The sequence below is a fragment of the Lactuca serriola genome, chromosome 2, assembly GCF_051521515.1.
Source record: "Lactuca serriola cultivar US96UC23 chromosome 2, Lser_US96UC23_V15, whole genome shotgun sequence".
In the NCBI taxonomy this organism is placed as follows: Eukaryota; Viridiplantae; Streptophyta; class Magnoliopsida; order Asterales; family Asteraceae; genus Lactuca; species Lactuca serriola.
In genome coordinates, this window is record NC_136409.1 from 44073405 (window position 1) to 44084873 (window position 11469).

An 11469-nucleotide genomic window follows, 5' to 3' on the forward strand; every position below is an offset into this window, starting at 1 on the left:
ATTCAACTAGGGACTGATCTCTAAATTTATTTCCAAGGCAGGGGCTAATAGTGCACATTTTAAACCCAATTTGGAGGTTTAGGACCATATTTGTAACCCATTCTCATATGGGAGTTAAAATAATTAATTCAAATCAAGGAAAGGGCCAAAGTCGTACAAGTCTAAAAGTTAAGGGTTTAATTTTATTATTTTGAATCAAAGTTTGAATAAATTTGACCTCTTCCCCTACTAACATGATTTGCAGATCGGGAAACGGAAGGAAATACGAACGAAAGCAGGTAAAGAAACGAAGTTGGTCCGGTGATTGGCAAATCTGTCGTCAGGAGGGAGGAGCATCTCCGGTGCTTGACTGAATCGACGATGGTGAACGGAAGCAGCGGTGTTGCCGTTAGTGTCAGTGGTGGCTGATTCACCGTGAAACGGAAGGAGGAAGGGGGAACCGAACTTCGGCGACCCTTGTGGTTTAATCTTCATGTGGTCAGAAGGAGAGGCATGGACGAAAGCAGTAGCAGTCGCCGATCCCTTGGAGTGCACCACCTGATTGTCTTGTTCGGACAAAGAAGAAGGAAAAACGAAAGCAGGTGGGTGGCTCGGTGGTGGTTGTGGGATCGTGAGGAGGGGAGAGGGGAGAGGGGCAGCCGAATTCCGGCGAGCTCCTCTTGGATTCATCTATTGTCTTCAGCAGTGGAACACGAAGAAGGGAGCAGGGGATAGACGAAGGTGGTGACAAGGGGCTCCGGTGGTTTTGCTCGATAATCACAGGTTTCTTTCTTCTCTCTTCTTTGATTGAAATCATTGGGGTTCTGGTGTGTGATTGGCTTTGATTTTGGCATAAGAAGAAGAAGAATTCGGTGGGTGCTTGGGTTGATTGTTGACAGAGAATGGAAGCAATGAGAAACAGGTGAAGTAGAAGAGGCAGTTGCCTCTTGTTCACTCACTCGAAAACAACCTCTCCTTGGGGTTGTTCTTCTTCTTGATGGCGACAACAAAATTGAATGAAAAGAAGGGCGTTTGGGTTTGAGTTTTTTTGACTGGAGGAGGGGCTGCTGCTCCATAGCTCACCGGGAAACCACAAGAAAACCACCTCCAATGGAGGTGTTCTTGGCTGTGCATCGAAACAGAAAGAAGGGAGAGGAGTGAGTTTGTGAATGATTGTGTGACTTTCCCATGTGATCAAAAGCAGATATTTAGAAGTTCTTGAGACATTGGAAGTACTTGGAAATCTCTAAAGGATTGTGGAGGTACAACACTAAATTGCCCATGTGTGAGAGGGTGTGTGTTTATTGTCATTGATATAGTCACGTGTAATGATCTAGTTCAGATTTCCAGTTGATTTTGATGATAAATTTGTGTACAACAAGTTTTGGGAATGATCTGGTGTAGATTGCATTGCATATTATTGGCTTTTATTTGTACATGTAGGTGTTTTGGTGATTGGGAAAACTGGTAACATATATGTATCTAGTTATGTATTTGGCTGAATTTCTATTAGTCTTCATATGTATTAATATTCTCCTTAGTCATATATATATATATATATATATATATATATATATATATATATATATATATATATATATATATATATATATATATATATATATGTGTGTGTGTATTTATGTGTGTATTTTGAATGATACATAACATACACATTGTGTTTAACATAATTATCTATTTGTTATTTGTTATATGTAATATGGATTTTATAAAAACTTTAGCCACTACATATTGTTTGAAAAATATATTCTTCACACATATATGTATATAATGTACATGATTTTTGAAATATCGAACTATTTTATCGTTAAGATTCGCAACCAACGAATTCGATTTCCAAACCATTTTTCGACATGAATTACGAATAGTAGAAACCATGTCGAAGTCAAAATTTTCAGGTTTCACGCTCAATCTGGTACAATTCTATGGTTTTCATGCCACTGATTTCCGATTGTAAATTAACGTTTAAAGTTTAAAATGAACTCAGATGAAAAATCATAACTCTTTGAGTTCATAATACATAAATTTTGAGAAATTAATCGTATTACCATTTAAACTTATTTAATAAACATTAGCGTATCGTACATTTGCTCTAGATTATAGCAACCCTTACGGTAACTGATCGTCAATAGTTGACCAAATTTGTCAATTGTTACAGTCGCAGACCTTCAAACTGAAAACATAGAGCTCAGTATTCAAGTGGCCGAACTTAATGAGGATAAAGTTCTGAAGACAAAGCAGATTACAGATATTCAGACACATTTTGGCCTGTTGACCACCAGCTAGTACGATTTGAAGAAAAAGCTGGAAGATAAATTTGGCGATGAATTCAAGTCATCCGTTGACGAGCCACAAATTTACATTCCCAACCAAGATGTTCCCATTGTTCCTCAACCTACCAGAATCACCATCATCGAGGACCGTTTTGAAAGGGAACCAGATCAAGCTCCAAGTGCAGCAGCATTAAAACACGCCAAAATAGACAAGTCTACTGATAAGTCTTCTGACAAAGGTCAATTGCTATTCAAAAGGAGCGTAGATCATAAGGCACCCTGGGATAGTCCACAGATCACCGTTACGGATCTAGGCATGCATCGTTTCAGAGATATGTATGGCGATAGGCCAGGAATCATCTCGTGGGGATTCCATGACACCATGAATATGTTTATGGTGAGGAGAAAGAGCGACAATAAGAACTATAGAAAGATGCTCACGACTTTCATTCTTTTACTAAGATTGATCTTATTGAGCTGTCCAATGCTCCTTTCTCAAATCCATCAGGCAATCCCAGGGCGAGTCAGTTCAAATCCTTTTTGGAAGATCAAGTGGCCAAGGGCTTTTCGTCAATGAAGACTGTGGAGTCTTTTGTCAAGGTCCACAAAAAGGTTATTGATCCCAAAACAAGTCAGCCACTTCGGTCAGTGATGTGGCCTGCTACTGCTCAAGTTAAGCACATACCTGTTCTTCAAAATTATTCAGATGGTTCTCTCGCATCCATGCAATATTGGGTGTATAATGAATCCACAGATGCTGCTGTCATCAAGCTTAAGGAAGAGTGCATCCGTCTGTATGACAAAAGGGATTTGCTTCAATTTGGCAAGCGGGACATACATTATCTCGCTGCTCATCAGATTGTGGTGGCTGAAGATATCTTTAAGCCCGACGCAAAAGAATACACTTCGATGGTGGCTGCAATTATAGAGAAGAAAATATGGAACGGAGCAATGGGAAAGTCCGATGTACTGGTGGTCGACAACTGAGTCCAAGCTAGCACCAAACCAAGGGGGAGATTGAAGAGTCCAGTTAATGGTTTGGTCTTGGCTTTCAGTGTATTTTTTTTGGCATGAGTCTATAATACAGTTTATTAGTTTTTTTATTTCTTTTTGGTCATTTTGTGTGTTCACGACCGTAAACAGAGTTTACGGTCGTAAACACGTTTACAGCCATAAACCCCGTTTACGGTCGCAAACACAGTTTGCGGTCTAATCGAGTATAAATAGTGGAGGAGTTGGTATTTTGTGTTTGGTGATACCATAGAGTTTACAGAGCAATCCATCGAGTTGTACCTGACGATTTATTGAATATAATCGTGTGCAAGCTTGGTTTATTTTCATCTTGTTCTTATTCTGTGATTGTTTATTGCTTGATTTCTGGTAAAGATCCTTATTTGGATCTTACAGTCATAAATGTAAATAAACCAAATTTAGGGGTGAAAATAACATTTATTTTCAAATTGGACCTAAAATGTAACTTTTATCAAAATTGGGCCGAAAATGTAAATTTTTACAAAAAAAGGGCTGAAAATGCGTTTTTCTGCAAAACTAGGTCTTAAATGTCAAAATATATATTTTTGGACTAAAACTGTGAATTCCTAGACATTTGGGACAAAATTGCAAATTTTTACAAATTATGGACTAAAGTGTCATATTTACAAAACTTTGGGCCTTAATTGAAAATTTGAGGCTTTTGACCAAAAATGTTGTTTTATGAAAAAGGAGACTTTTTATAATAATATTTGGTAAACCATGAGCTAAAATAAACAACGAAACAATATGAATGGACGGAATATGTAACAGCCCGGATTTCCAGGTATCTTTTATGCCTATATTTTTGGTGTTTTGTGAGGGGACTCGGCGAGTTGGAGCTCAAACTCGCCGAGTAGGATCGCGGTTCTGGATGCGGGTTCGCGCCTGGACTCGACGAGTCCAAGGAATGGACTCGGCGAGTCCGTGCTGTTTAATGAAACCCTAATTTCTCGGGTTTGGGACCTATTTAAAGGGCCTTATGGCCGTCATTTGTGCTCAACAGTCCCCTGAGTGAAACCCTAGTGAGCTTGAGCGTTTGGAGTAAGTCAAGGAGCCATTATTGACCTTGGAGGTGTTATCTAGCAAGGGAAAGGAAGCAATAGCCAAATGGGAACCAAGAGGAGCCACTTCCTGAAGATTTGAGGTCCAGAACATCACATTTGAGGTACTATCTTCGAGCCATTCTCTGTTATGTTGATGTTTATATTGATTTAGGGCTTATTGAGCCCTTTTGTGGCTAGATCTAGTGCTTCCTTGGTCCCTTAAGCGAGTTAGGTTCTGGATCTGGACCCTTGGAGGTCCAGAGTGTCCCTTTGTCCAAGCTTTTTATGAATCCATGGGGGTTTTGGATTGGGGTCTTTGTGCTTGAGGTCAAAACACCATTTATGAGTCATGGGGTGTGTTATGAGCACCAAGACATGAACTTTACGTGATGAATGAGCTCAGGAGGGCCAGATGTATTAGTGGATGGAGCGGATCTGACCTTAGAAGCTAGATTGGGTTGATGCATGGCGTGGACTCGCCGAGTCTGAAGAACAGACTCGGCGAGTAGCATGAAGATTGTCCTTAACCACTCAGCGAGTGGTCCTGCCGAGTTATGGGTTAACTCAGTAAGTCAGGGAGAGTTAGAGAGGGTTGACAGGTGGACTGAGTCGAACTGGAACTCGCCGATTTGTTCTTGAGACTCAGCGAGTTGAGTCGTGGTGGCCCCGCGATTCATGTCAGGTGGAACTCGTGGAGTCATGGGAGTACTCGACGTGTCAGAGAGGGAATCCTAGAGAGTTGGTGAAAACGCTTAGACTCGCCGAGTCGCTCTAGTGCACTCGCCGAGTCCGGTCAAAGTTGACCGTTGACCGTTGACCAGAGTTGACCAGTGTTGACTTGATAGGGGTAGTCAACCTTAGTGGTAAAAGTGTTTATTAGAGACATATGATGTTATAGGAGGATTATAGCTCGGAGGATCGAGCGCGAGTGATTTCCAGGATTCACGAGTTATCGAGATACACGAGGTGAGTCTTCTCACTATACTTTACCTTGAGTAGGTAATCAGAGTTATATGACAGAGTATTTGTATGCAATATGTATGTGATGTGTTGTACTGCATTATTTCTATGTGATTTATGTTGTGCATGTTTATAGAGTTGGAACCGGAAGGTTCACAGAGTTAGAACCTGAGGGTTCACAGAGTTTGGGTGCACGGACCCATAGAGTTATAGCCTCGAGTGGCTAATATGTGTTATGTGTGGTATTTTGGGGAACTCACTAAGCTTTGTGCTTACAGTGTTAGTGTTGTTGTTTCAGGTACTAGCGATGACCGTGGGAAGGCGCCGGCTTGATCTGTACACACGCATGAGATTTTTGATATATATATATATATATATATATATATATATATATATATATATATATATATATATGATCTTGGGATTTTGTATGATGTGAATTGGGATTTTAAACTTGATGTTTTATGAAAATTAAATGAGAAATGTTTTTATACTTTGTGAAAAATTATTTTGAAATTCACGGTGTTATAGAATACATCGATAATAATTTTATTGGGCCTAATATTCATCTTACGTTGCCAATGGGCCATAAAGACCCATTCAAGTGGATATTGAGACCAATATGTTTCCATGAAATGTTCATTGAGCCTTGCGACCCATTCTCATGTTAATTTGGGCCTGAGTTATGGGTCACATGTTTATTGGGCCTTTGTGGTCCATTTACATGCCTATTGGGCCCAAATTACCCACATACATGTTATTGGGCCTTTGTGACCCATTCATATGCTAATTAGGCTTGGATTGAAATTCACATGCTTAGTAGATTGTAATTGTACCTTTACATAACTATTGTACTTCGCATACTTATACATGTACCTTTGGATTTGATAACATACCACATACTCGTAATCATTAAACATGGTACGAAAGGTTAAGAATCTAGTAAGACGTGCCGGTTGGCACCTTGAGTGTACAGTCGTAGCTTGTAATTATAATCAGAGTCTCCTGGAGGGAGAGCGAGAGTTTGTGTATAGATTTATACGGGGTGACCCCCCATGCCTTAGTTGTTCGCTACAGCTAGACTAGGCCAGTCTAGGGCGACAAAACCTTGAGCAAATACCGGCATTTGGATAAATGTCAAGACATGCAACCTAGTCATTATCATGTATGATTATAACGGCTCATATAGAGATTCAATACCAATTTAACATTTCGAAGATTAACCCTTCGATTGTGTCAATACATAATAACTTATTTATCGATACAAGAACTTCGACATTATTATAAATAAGAAAATATCGGATTTTCTTGGGAAATATTCATATACAATTATCACTTCCTTACAATACAAGAAATCTAAACTACATCCATACATACATATATATATATATATATATATATATATATATATATATATATATATATATATGTGTGTGTGTGTGTGTGTGTGTGTCTATATATATATATATATATATATATATATATATGAAATTCAAACATGCATTTATACTTGATTTTCACATCATTTTCAGACATTTTACAGAAAATATCGGATTTTCTGGGTTTTTTACGAAAGATACAAAGACTTTTACTCAAACATACTTATGAACTCACCAACATTATATATGTTGACCATTTTCAAAATAACTTGTATTCTCAGGTAATCGTTAAGCTAGAAGATTTTCAAGTGTGTATGGTTTTGTTTTATGTAACATCACCTATCGTACTTTTAATAACTTGAACTTATGTATTTATAACAATGTACTTGATGTGAACAATGTTAGTTGTTATATGTAATGCTGGTGATGAATGTGTTATGTTTCATGTATATTCATTGTGATGATTATTCAATTGTTAGGCACACGAGCCCCCAGACGTTTTCGCCGTCTGGTTCGGGGGTGTGACAACATTTTCGGCCTCCACATTGTCGGCATTTTGGATAGAGTCACTGTAAGCATTTTGGAAAAGAGTATTGTCAGATGGTAGACGTGAAGACAAGGGATCTGATTGCCTAGGGACAAGGCTCAAAAAGTCTAACCATGAGTTAGTGCTTAAGATCAATGTCTGCTTCTGATTAATAGTTCCAATCAAGTCTGGTAACACCAGTCAAGACTGAATATGAGAATCAACAAAGTACTTCAAGTATTAAGTATGAGACAATGAATATGATCAAAGTAAAGACAATAAATGAACACAAGGAATGTTTGAAATAATGATTTGAGAGAAAGGTGCAAGTGAAGTAAATGTGAAAATATCTATCTTTGGAGAAAAACAATATGTCTCTTATTCTTTTCATTAAAAGCGCCTTAAATAGGAGAAAGAGTTACACCAAATAAACTCAAATACATACATCGGATTGGATAAAAGAGTTAAATCTAAAACTTTGATTATCCCTTTGACAAAATAAGTTGAGTCCTATGAACTGTTACATCAAACTAAAAGACAAGAACAATAAATGCTAAGATGGACAGACTAATTCGGAAGCATACACCATCTCGGAACATCATTACTTGAACATTTTCTTTATTTCGGACACCAATTTGATTCCGGAATACAAGCTGACTCTGGAACACTATTCACTTCGGAAATGACTGACTTCGGAGCATACAAAAAATAGAGATTTCTAGTGGTTCACTTTCTGGTTCTAACAATCTCCCCCTAAGTGACCTTAGCAATCAAGTCAGCTCAGTTTGCTTCTTCCTTGCTGAAAAAATAATCTTTGACTACCAAATCTCTAACTTCAATATACCACTGCAACTGACTCACAAACTTCACCTTGACGTTTTTCGGTGCTTCTGAATTGGATGCACGACTTATGAATTTTTAAAGAGATTTAGCTGGAACTAGGTGTTTGTCAAGGACTCGGAAGAAGTCCTTCTTGTTTTCCTTTCTTTGCTTGTAGAAAAACCCTAGCACTGGCTCATCGATGGGCCCTTCAGCTTGCAACTAAACTTCTAGCAGAACATAATCAATACTGGCAAGGTAGTTTTCGGTTCCAAATAGATGTGCAAATTCATAGTCGCATTGGCAAAAATTTAGCTACATAGTCCTTGAGGAAGCTTAAGGCAGCGTGGTAAGCTCCCATGCTGATATTGTCAGTTTGATGACTCCGGAAATGTGCCACAATGGTCAAGATGTCGTTTGGATTGATTGCAGGGAAGTCGCGTCAGTGACGATGTATTGAGTTGGTTTATTCCAGAAGATGTAGTACCGTAATAGCACACAGTTGAGTTTATACTTGGTTAGAATCTTCCTTCTGAATCCGGAAATTTTCGTGATCCTTTTCCAAGACCAGACTTTTGTGAGAGGAAGTGTGTTCTTGGAATAAAAGGTCTTCAGTCTTTCGTGTTCAGTCCGGATGATCATTTAAGGATCATCTTCCAGATGGAGAGGAGAAAACTTTGTGTAGAACTTGCTGAAAGGAGAGAGAGGCAAGTCGATCTCGTCCGAGTCTTGATTCGGAAGATCATAGTATATGAAGGGGACTATGTCAACGTCCTTCAAAATTCCATCTTGGTAGAGATGAGAGATTCCTAGCATCAAATGAGGATTATCATCCATGAAGGATTAGATCCAGATGATTTCTTCTAGAGCTTGACTAATCTCTTCATGGGACCAACCTGATTTTGGCTTTGGAGGAGGTCCGGAATGATGATCTTGATGAACATCTGAAATGGGCTTTTTAGCATTTTCTTTGTTGAGAACAAAGATGATATGTTGCATGTTTTCATCAATAGCGAATTCCAGAGGAGAGGATTGAAGAGGCTCTTCTGGAATGTCGTCAGCTTTCCAGAGCGGAGAACCTTCATCAGTCGGAGCCATTCTGGGTGTAGGAATTGGAGGTAACATATATGTGGTGGTTCGGAAAGCATCAACAGTTAATTTGCTTTTAGCCTTAGCTTCTTCTATGCTTTTGTGAAGAACAACAGCCACAGTGGATGGCCACGATACTATTGACCGTATTCTTTTCTCTTCCTCCGTTAGCACTTTAGCAGGAAACTTCCTTGGAGCTTGCAGTCCTATCACTCCATTCTTTACAAACACAGTTTCATCATCGATATCATCAACATCATCATCATCATTGTTGTTGTCATCATCATCATCACCAGGAGAACCTGAAAGGATTTGTAACAAGTCATCAGATTCATCTGGGAGTCTGAACTTCGAGACATGTTTCCATGGTTAAAATCTTGAACTTGGTCCTTCTCCCCCTTTTGCAACGTATGGCCCAAAAACCAGTGCAAGCAAAGACATCTCTTTCAATTCGGAGTATTTATCAAACACCTTCTAAAAACTAGTGTTTACTTGAAGAGATAGGGTGTCAAAAGCATCAGCTGTGGGAGCCTGAGCTTTGAGATGATCGAATAATGTTGAGAGAATGAAGAGCATCTCATCAAAATTGTGATTCGGAACATCCACAATGCTCCATCATGCTCTACGTAGATTGATAAGAACTTGTTGCATGATGAGATTCATCTCATCCTTCTTCTGAATCTCCTTCTCTAAACGCTGGATTTTCTTTTCATGATGAATTTGGGTATGTTTGATTAGTTCGTTTGAAGCATTGAGAATATCGTCATGAACTTTCAACATCTTGGTGATGGTATCAAGGTAGTGATCAATTGAGGCTTCCTACTTATGTTCAACTTCCTTGATAGTATGCTTGAGTCTTAAAGAGATGAGTTGATAAAGCTGAGCTTCTCTTTTAGCAACGGTGAGCCCTGACTTGTTGGTTTCGGACAAAGATTGGAGAATGGCGTCAAGCTTTTGAATCGACACTACTAGAAAACAACCCTTTAATAACGCGCAACCAATGACACACAATGATTTAAGATACGCAAAAGCATCCGTCCTAAAAATAATGTCATATCTTCTAAATTTTGAAGGGTAGAGGACACACATTTGTGCATGCCCTGAAATTAGTGTTAGAAAAGAAAAAAAAGAAATACGGAGGATGCCTATCATAAAATGCGTGTCATCTAACCTTGTCGCTTTATATTTTTTTAATGAAACACACGTTTTAAGAGGGAAATGAAATCCATAAAATGGCCGCCTATTCTAAGTGAAAAATTAAAACCCCCTCCACTTCCGATTAGAAAGAAAGAAGCCTAGGTCTTCGTCTTCCTTTCTCTCTCTCTCTCTAACCTAAAACCCAACCTGCGATTTCATAGAGATCTCCCATGGCTTCACATATCTCACTTAAATCGTAATAACAATCAATCATTATCTTTACCTATTTCTATCATGTGTCATTTTTCTCTCCCTTGTCCTTACTCTAATTACTTTTCCATGTCCCTTCCTCCTCCTCCTCCCCGTCGTTTTCGGTTGCTAATACGCTGGAGTCGGATGAACTTGCTGTGTGCATAGAGGTTGAGGATTTCAGTCACTTGCCTTGCCTTTCTTGCATAATATTTGGTACACATAGGAAAACATAAACCCTAAAGGGCATATATATCCACGCCATCTCATATGAAGCCGGTAACCCCTCCTTGGCACTTGCCACCAACAGCCACTCTACTCTGAGGTTTAGGGTTTATCATATACAGGACATTGGTACAATACAACAACCAGTTTAGGAATCCAACCATCTTTGTTTAAGCGTCTTTAAAAGAGCAAAAATGGAGACGTCAATCGCCTCACAACTACAGGCAATCCGGTTAATTTTCAAAGCCAACACAGACCCTCTGTTTGTAACCATAATTTCTTACGATCAATTAGTTATTCACCTTTTGCTTTAAATTTCACATTCGTCTCTCCAAAATTCGTTTTTGGAACCAATTACTAGATCGAATCCCAGGTACGTTATTGTTAATTAACCTTCCCTCTGTTAGTACTTGATTTGTCTCTCGTTTGTTAATTGCATTGCGAGTTTATATTGTTATTATTGTGATCTAATTAAGATTTCTCAATATCATGATCTTAACCTCCGTTTAGAATCTATCTAATTCTTAAGAGCATCTTCTAAATGAATTAATTTTCCGAGCATAGAATATGATTTTAGGGATGATTAGATGTTTGCTTATGCCGATTTTGATTCTCTCAATTTTTTAGTGACGACTGTTCTAATCTATGCTTCTTTTCATAAAATCTTACATATAGAGACTATATAGTGGGAAATATGATGGTATTTTCTTCTGTCATCATTTTAAGAAATTACAAGCACC

The 11469-nt window shown here is 38.6% G+C and overlaps 1 long non-coding RNA gene across 1 annotated transcript; it reads left to right on the forward strand.

Moving 5' to 3' along the window:
• Positions 1-252: 252 nt before the first annotated feature.
• On the forward strand, positions 253-1394 carry LOC145090294 (uncharacterized). The gene is made up of 2 exons (XR_013701479.1): positions 253-762; positions 840-1394. It is a non-coding gene; the product is annotated as an uncharacterized LOC145090294 (long non-coding RNA).
• Positions 1395-11469: the final 10075 nt, after the last annotated feature.